Source organism: Monodelphis domestica, chromosome 3 (assembly GCF_027887165.1).
Source record: "Monodelphis domestica isolate mMonDom1 chromosome 3, mMonDom1.pri, whole genome shotgun sequence".
In the NCBI taxonomy this organism is placed as follows: Eukaryota; Metazoa; Chordata; class Mammalia; order Didelphimorphia; family Didelphidae; genus Monodelphis; species Monodelphis domestica.
The window spans coordinates 28,120,333-28,128,532 of record NC_077229.1 but is presented as its reverse complement, the minus strand read 5'-3'; positions in this window follow the sequence as shown (position 1 = coordinate 28,128,532).

The window sequence follows — 8,200 nt, the reverse complement described above, 5'->3', positions numbered from 1 at the left end:
CTCTCTGGTCCTTTGGGGTACGTAGTGGCCCCTCGATTGGGTAGGAAGAGGGCCAAGCCCCAGCCGTATTTCTCCATGAGAGGGTTGTCCAGCTCGCCGCCAAACAGAATTGTCATCTCGCTTTAGACTTTAAAAAAGGATTCAGGAGGACCCTGACCTCCAATAGGAAGGTGGTCTTCGGTGCTTCCACACTTCCTTCCCACAGCTCTGGGGGCCGACCTCCTCCTGAGGGAAGGTTGGTGACCCATTGGAGGCCCCAACTCCCCACTCCGATCTCAGGGAGCCATTGCCTTTGTCCACAACCACTCGGGGCCCTCCCAGTGCATGATGGGAAAGATGACTATGTCACATCCTGATGGGGTCATGTTTGGAGGGAGAAGAGGCGATGGGGACCCTCGCTGTCTCGGTTCTGAATGGGAGTCTCCCAGCGTGGGTTCGGGACGGTTGAGGATCTGCCGGCATTTGGTCACTGGAGGAACTCTCTTGTCTGTCCATTGCTCGACTCCCATCTGTCTCCGTGCGCCTGCACACAGCGAGGGGGTGAGACGCCCAAGCCTCCCAGATTCCTTAAAGACGCACAGCACACACTGCATGAACCTTGGGTGGCTGGTCACCAAGGAAGCCAAAGCCCGAACCTGTGAGACGAGAGCTTTTATCTCTCTCTGAATTATCGGGGACATGATGGGGGCCCATCTGAGCACCTGATGAGTTAGGAGCGGGCAAGGGGTGAGTTAATAGAGGTGTAAAAGCAGCAAATCTATTGCTGAACAGCTGAGAAAAGCAGAGCAGCCTCTAGAGTTTGTGAGGGAGGCCCACCGAGGCACCAGGAGGTTAGGTTGGGGTCTGTGGCTCACAGGAGTGGGCCACTTTGGATGGCGCTCCGTGCTTGGGCCTCCTGGATGTTGGTGTGTTTCTGCCCTTGGTCACCAGGGGGCGGCTGGCGCCTTCTTTTCCCCATCCCTTCTGGAAGAGGGTGTCAACCAGAACCCCTTTGGGGGATGCCAGGGAGCCAACCTGCACTGGGTCAGGACACAAGCTCTGCCTGGAGTCCTTCTGACCCAGTGCTGTTTGCAGACATTTGGCTGATGATTTTTATTGAGAGCGTGCCCTCCTGCACCCCACTCTATTCCCAGGAAACATCCAAGCTGGAAAATGTTCTTGCATCCCATGAGGAGAACTCGGCTGCTCCTGAGTCTCCCCTGAATTTCTTCTGACAGATTTGGGGTTCTGGACTTATAATCCAGAAGTGATAAAACTCAAATTAAACTGCATGTTAAGTGACACTCAAACCCTGTTATTTCCCAGAAGGCCTTGGGCAAGATATTGATCCTGTCTGGGCCTCATTCTCCCCCTTGGTGACTGGAGGGGTTGAACCCAATGGCCCTTGTTCTCTGTCCATGATCCTAGGCCTAGATCCTGTTCCTTTTCTCAGTGGCCCCTTCTGGCAGATGAAAGGAATCAATGACTTTCTATGTTGGGGGAGGAGGAAGAGAGATCTCGGGACCCCCATTTTGTGTGGATTAGATGGGAATCCTAGGATCCCCATTACTGCCTTCACGTTGGGGGAGGGGGCTGGAGATTTGGGGTTTGGGCTCCACTGTGGCTCCAGGTCCCTCTGTGGCCTTATCCAATTGAATTCTGGGCCACATTTTCCCTCTCTAAAATGAACTTGGTTTTGCAAAGACCGTGATTAAAGTATTCCAATATAATTGGCTTCCTTTCTCATCATCTGTATTTTGTGCATTTAAACCCCTGGTCCCCTTCTACAACATTCTGGCCGTCTTTGCTCCGGGCTCCCTTCCATCCCCAGCCCCTCCTGGCACCCCCTGGGGCTGTCTCGCTGCCCCCTGCCCCCCATCGACCCGGGCCCAAGGTGTAGACGGCAATGGAGTGGCGCATCACTCAGAGCCCCGTGATGGCGAGTGGGATGTGGTGCACCGTCAGCGGCATCCTGCCCCGGACCAGAGGCCCCTCCCGGAAGAGATCCCGGCCTATCGTCTCCAGCAGCCCTGGAGGTTAGGACCTCTTGGGGGCCGTTAAGAAGCAAGTCTAATTTGGATGGGCATTTTCCTCGCCATCCTGCCTCTCTGATGAGGCAGTCAAACGTTATTGGAGCTTGGCGTTAGCTGTGCCAACACTCAGACAGTAATTGCTCGGGTCAGCAGTTGGCCGGGGGAGCTGCTGGGAATTTAACCTCTACCTACAGAACACGAAGTTCCCAAATTTCTTTCCAGTTTGTCAGAGGGTCCTGCCTGCCCTGGAATCGAGGCGGCAAATACCGCAAGAGGCTTAAAACATTTTTTAGCTTAATTTGTACCAGTTTGCCCTTTGAATGTGATCGACAGGCCTAGTTTGCCTGCGTGTGATGGAATTATCACCCTGGTGTTCTACTCCCGTGGCCATCTGCAAATATTTCACATAGTAGAGATTTTAGAGATGCCAAAAGAGCTTTGTTCTGTTTTTATAATAGCCCTGGGGAGAGGGGGAAGTTGGGCCCACTTTCATAGAGGAGCAACAAATCTCAGAGAGCTGAAGTGTCTGATAGGAAGCAGAATGTCAGAGGACCTGGGTTCGAATCCAATTTCTGCCTCCTCCTATCAGTGTCCCTTGGATAAGTTTCTTGCACAGACTGAGTTAACCTCTGTGGGCCTCAGGTTCCTCTTTTGTAAATGACCTGAAAGCCTCTCTAAGTTTCAGTCTCCTCCTCTGTAAAATGGGATTCATATTTGCTGTGGCACAGTTGAAAGGGTGCTGGATTTCGAGTCAGAAGACCTGACTCTGTGATATTGGGCAAGTCACTTCATTGCCTTGGGCCTCAGTTTCCTCAGCTGCAAAATGGGAACCAGAGATGACCTTCGATGTCTCTGCAAACCTACAGTTCTGTGATTTTCCGAAGATTCTCACCCTCTGCAGATTCCTGAATCATGTCTATCTTGGAGCCAGCAACTCTGGTGCCAGTGAATCCTTCTGCCTTTCTGAGCCCTTTTCCTATGTCTCTGCAACTCTAACCCCCATGAGCTCTTTGCTGGAGACCAGTGGCATGAGGTGGAGCTGACTGTGAGTCACAAAACAAAACAAAAAGATTGCATGAATTTGCTGAGTTGACAAACTGGACCCAAGCATCAAATTATTTACTGAACTGTGAAATGACCCCATGCTCCTCCTCCCCTCGCCAACCTCTCCCCCAACACCAGTGCAGTAGCTTGAGCCAGAGCCAGAGTGATAGATGTTTCTAAAATTATTGAGCTGGGATATCAGAATAGTTTCTAACCTGAAGCAAAATGTTCATTTCATTTGGTTCAAGCTCGAATCAGAGAGGCTTTCTCCTTTTTAAGTTTATGATCTCACTTTTTTAACCTTCAGCTGATGCCCCAATTTTTATTGTTCTTTTTGGTTTGACTATTTTTCTAGTTTCTCCTCCACTGCCTTTATTTTTTTAAAGCCCAGACTTTTTTTATTCCTTTTTTTAGTTTCAAATTTTCTCCCTCCCGCACCCTTCGAGAAAGCAAGAAGTACAAACCCCACTGTGAATATATATGGTCCTGTAAAACAAGTGTCCAAATTAGACGTGTTCCTCTGCTCATCCCGTCCCCTCAAAGAAAGCAAGAAAAAGAAAAACAGAGAAAAAACATTCTTCTGCTCCCTAAGCCCATCAGTTCTCTTTGAAGGTGGATGGCATGTTTCATCAGGAAACATCCTGTTTTGGGCCATTCTGATTAGGGACTTCAAGTCTTTCAGAGATGTTCATTCTTACAACATTGCTATTACTATGTACACTGTTCTCCTGGTTCTGCTCATCTCCCTTTGCATCAGTTCATCTCAGTCTTCCCAAGTGTTTCTGAAACCATCACATTTATTATTTCTTTTGGCACAATCACATTTCATCAGGACAGAGTGTTGAATCCAGAGTAAGGACTATCTGCATTCAATTCCTACCACAGAGTAGTGGATCCAGAGTCAGGAATTTCTGAGTTCAATTCCTACCACAGAGTAGTGGATCCAGAGTCAGGAATTTCTGAGTTCAATTCCTACCACAGAGTAGTGGATCCAGAGTCAGGAATTTCTGAGTTCAATTCCTACCAAAGAGTAGTGGATCCAGAGTCAGGAATATCTGAGTTCAATTCCTACCAAAGAGTAGTGGATCCAGAGTCAGGAATTTCTGAGTTCAATTCCTACCACAGAGTAGTGGATCCAGAGTCAGGAATTTCTGAGTTCTATTCCTACCACAGAGTAGTGGATCCAGAGTCAGGAATTTCTGAGTTCAATTCCTACCACAGAGTAGTGGATCCAGAGTCAGGAATTTCTGAGTTCAATTCCTACCACAGAGTAGTGGATCCAGAGTCAGGAATTTCTGAGTTCTATTCCTACCACAGAGTAGTGGATCCAGAGTCAGGAATTTCTGAGTTCAATTCCTACCACAGAGTAGTGGATCCAGAGTCAGGAATTTCTGAGTTCTATTCCTACCACAGAGTAGTGGATCCAGAGTTAGGAATGTCTGAGTTCAGTTTCTACCATAAAGTAGTGGATCCAGAGTCAGGAATTTCTGAGTTCAATTCCTACCACAGAGTAGTGGATCCAGAGTCAGGAATTTCTGAGTTCTATTCCTACCACAGAGTAGTGGATCCAGAGTCAGGAATTTCTGAGTTCAATTCCTACCACAGAGTAGTGGATCCAGAGTCAGGAATTTCTGAGTTCTATTCCTACCACAGAGTAGTGGATCCAGAGTCAGGAATTTCTGAGTTCAATTCCTACCACAGAGTAGTGGATCCAGAGTCAGGAATTTCTGAGTTCTATTCCTACCACAGAGTAGTGGATCCAGAGTCAGGAATTTCTGAGTTCAATTCCTACCACAGAGTAGTGGATCCAGAGTCAGGAATTTCTGAGTTCTATTCCTACCACAGAGTAGTGGATCCAGAGTCAGGAATTTCTGAGTTCAATTCCTACCACAGAGTAGTGGATCCAGAGTCAGGAATTTCTGAGTTCTATTCCTACCACAGAGTAGTGGATCCAGAGTCAGGAATTTCTGAGTTCAGTTCCTACCACAGAGTAGTGGATCCAGAGTCAGGAATTTCTGAGTTCAGTTCCTACCACAGAGTAGTTGATCCAGAGTCAGGAATTTCTGAGTTCAGTTCCTACCACAGAGTAGTGGATCCAGAGTCAAGAATTTCTGAGTTCAATTCCTACCATAGATAATTACTAGCTGTCTGATCCTGGGCAAGCCATTTAATCTCTGATTGCCTCAGTTTGCTCATTTTCAAATGGAAGTGATAATAGCAGTTACCTCCCAATGTTGTTGTTAGGTTCAAATAAGATAATTGTAAATCATTTAGTGTGTCTGACATATGACAAGTACTATATAAATGTTGGCTATCATCATCATCATTAACAATAACTTATTCAGCCATTCCCCCAATTGATGGCATACCCTCAGTTTCCAACTCTTTGCCACCACAGAAAGAGCTTCTATAAATATTTCTGGACATGCGAGTCCAATTCCTTTTTTTTCCCCAGAAATCTCTTTGGGTTATAGATCCAGTAGTGGTATTGTTGGGTCAAAGGGTATGCACAGTTTTGTTGCCCTTTGGGCACGGTTCCAAAATGTTCCCCAGAAGAGTTGGACTAGTTCACAACTCCACCAATAGCACATTTTGTTTTCCTATTTTTCAGTTATGCCAAATTCTTTGTGACCCCATTTGGAGTTTTCTTGGCAAGCATACTGGAGTGGTTTGCCATTTCCTTCTCCAGCTCATTTTACAGATGAGGAAACTGAGGCAACAGAGAAAAGTGACTTGCCCAGGGTCAGACAGCTTAGAAGAGGAGTTTTCCTGACTCTAGGCTTGGCATTCTATCTACAGAGCCACTTAACTAACAATGTATTAGTGTCCCTTTTTTTCCATATCACCTTCAGTATTTGTAATTTTTCTTTCCTGTCATTGTAGACTATCTAATGCCTGTGAGGTGGAACCTCAGAGTCGTTTTAATTTGCATTTCTCTAGTTATTAGTGGTTTAGAGATTTTTTTATGATTATTAAGTTCTTTGATTTCTTACTCTGAAAACTGCCTATTCATGTTCTTTGACCATTTATCAATTAGAGAATGGCTTGGATTCTTGTAAATTTAACTCCGTTTCCTATATATTTTAGAAATTAGAAAAATTTGCTGTAAAGACTTTCCCTGAGTTTTCGGCTTTTCTTTCATTTTTATCTGAATTAGTTTTGTCTGTACAAAAACTGTTTATATAATAATCAAAATTATCCATTTTACCTCCTGGGAAACTGTCTCCTGTTTGGTCATGAACTCTTCCTCTCTAGATTTGACTGGTTCCCAACTCCATTAATTTGCTCATGCTATGTTTTATGTCTAGATCATGTACCCATTTTGGGCTCATCTTGGTAGAGGATGTGAGAAGTGAGTCTGTGCTCAATTTCTGTTAGTCTGCTTTTCATTTGTCCCAGAAATTTTGTTAAGAAGTGAGTTCTTGCCCCAGTGGCTGTGATCTTTGCATTTATCAAACCCTAGGTTACTGTGCTCACTTTGCTTCTGTATATTGTGTACCTAATCTGTTCTTTTGACCAGCTTCTCTAATTCCTATCCAGTATCAAATTATTTTGGATGATTTCTGTTTTGTATTGTAGTTTGAGATATGCTAGTCCCACTTCCTATTTTTTAATTGTTTGCCTTAATATTCCTGTTCTTCTTTTCCTTCCTTCCTTCCTTCCTTCCTTCCTTCCTTCCTTCCTTCCTTCCTTCCTTCCTTCCTTCCTTCCTTCCTTCCTTCCTTCCTTCCTTCCTTCCTTCCTTCCTTCCTTCCTTCCTTCCTTCCTTCCTTCCTTCCTTCCTTCCCTTGTTTTTTACTTCCTTCCTTCCTTCCCTTGTTTTTTACTTCCTTCCTTTTTTTGTTTCTTTTGTTTCTTTTGTTTCTTCCTTTCCTTCTTTCATTCCTTCTTTCCTTCTTTCCCTTACCTTCTGTCTTTGAATCAATACTCTGTATTGGTTCCCAGGCAGAAGATTGATAAGGGCTAGGCAATGGGTAACACAGCTAGGAAGTATCTGAGGCCAGATTTAAACAGGACTTTCTGTCTCTAAGTCTGACTCTCAATCCACTGAGCTATGCAGCTGTCTCCCAGCATACAGTTTTTCAAAATAATTCCCAACAGTTGTTTTAATTTCATATTCATAGCTTTTGTATTCACTTTTTTGTTTTTGATATTGATAATTTGATTTTCTCCTTCTTTCCTTGCTTCCCCTTTCTCTTTCTTCTCCTCTCCTTTCTCTCTGTCTGTCTCTGTCGCTGTCTCTCTCCCTGTTTAATATTCTTCAGAGTATTATCATAAATTTTATGAAATTTTATATAACTACACATAATGTCTTTCTTGTTTATTTTGTGGTTTTGTTTATCTAGGTCAGAGAGGGGGGTAATTTTAGGTTCCCAGTAATATAATTTTACCATCTATTTCTTCATTTAACTTTCCTTTTAAGAATTTGGATGCTATGCCAATTGGTGTATATGTTTGATACTCTTTGTTGATGGTAACTTTTAACAAAATGTGCTTTCTCCTAGTATTTCTTTTAATTGGGTATATTTTTGCTTTTGCCTTATCTGAGATCTTGATTGCCACCCCTGCTTTTTTTTATTTTTAACTTCAGCTGAAGCATAGTAGATTCTACTCCAGTCTCTTATTTTTAACTCTATACATATTTCTGTTTCAAGTGTGTTTCTTGAAAGTAACATATTATTGAATTTTGACTTCTAATCCTTTTTGTTATCTCTTCCATTTTATGGCTGAGTTCATATTATTCACATTCATAAGTATAATTGCTGAATATTTCTATCTATCCCATTTTCTCATGCTCAGTTTTCTTTTATAATTAGCCTTCTCTATTTTTCTCTGTCTCCTCCTCAGAAGTCCATTTTGCTTCTGAACATTATTTCCCTTAATCTGTTCTTTCTCTTATCCCACTTTCCCCAAACTCTTTTACTTCCCTTTTGGGTAAGATGAATTTTTGTAGCCAACCGCATATATATTACTCATCCTTCTTTGAACCAATTGAGGGTGGGGTTCAAATGTTACTTGCTCCCCCATCCCCCATCCATAGTATGAACTCTTACAAATTATTTATATGATATAATTTCCTCATTCTTGCTCTCTTGTTTTCCCTCTACCAGTTCATTCATCCCTTTTCTCCACCTTTCAATTTC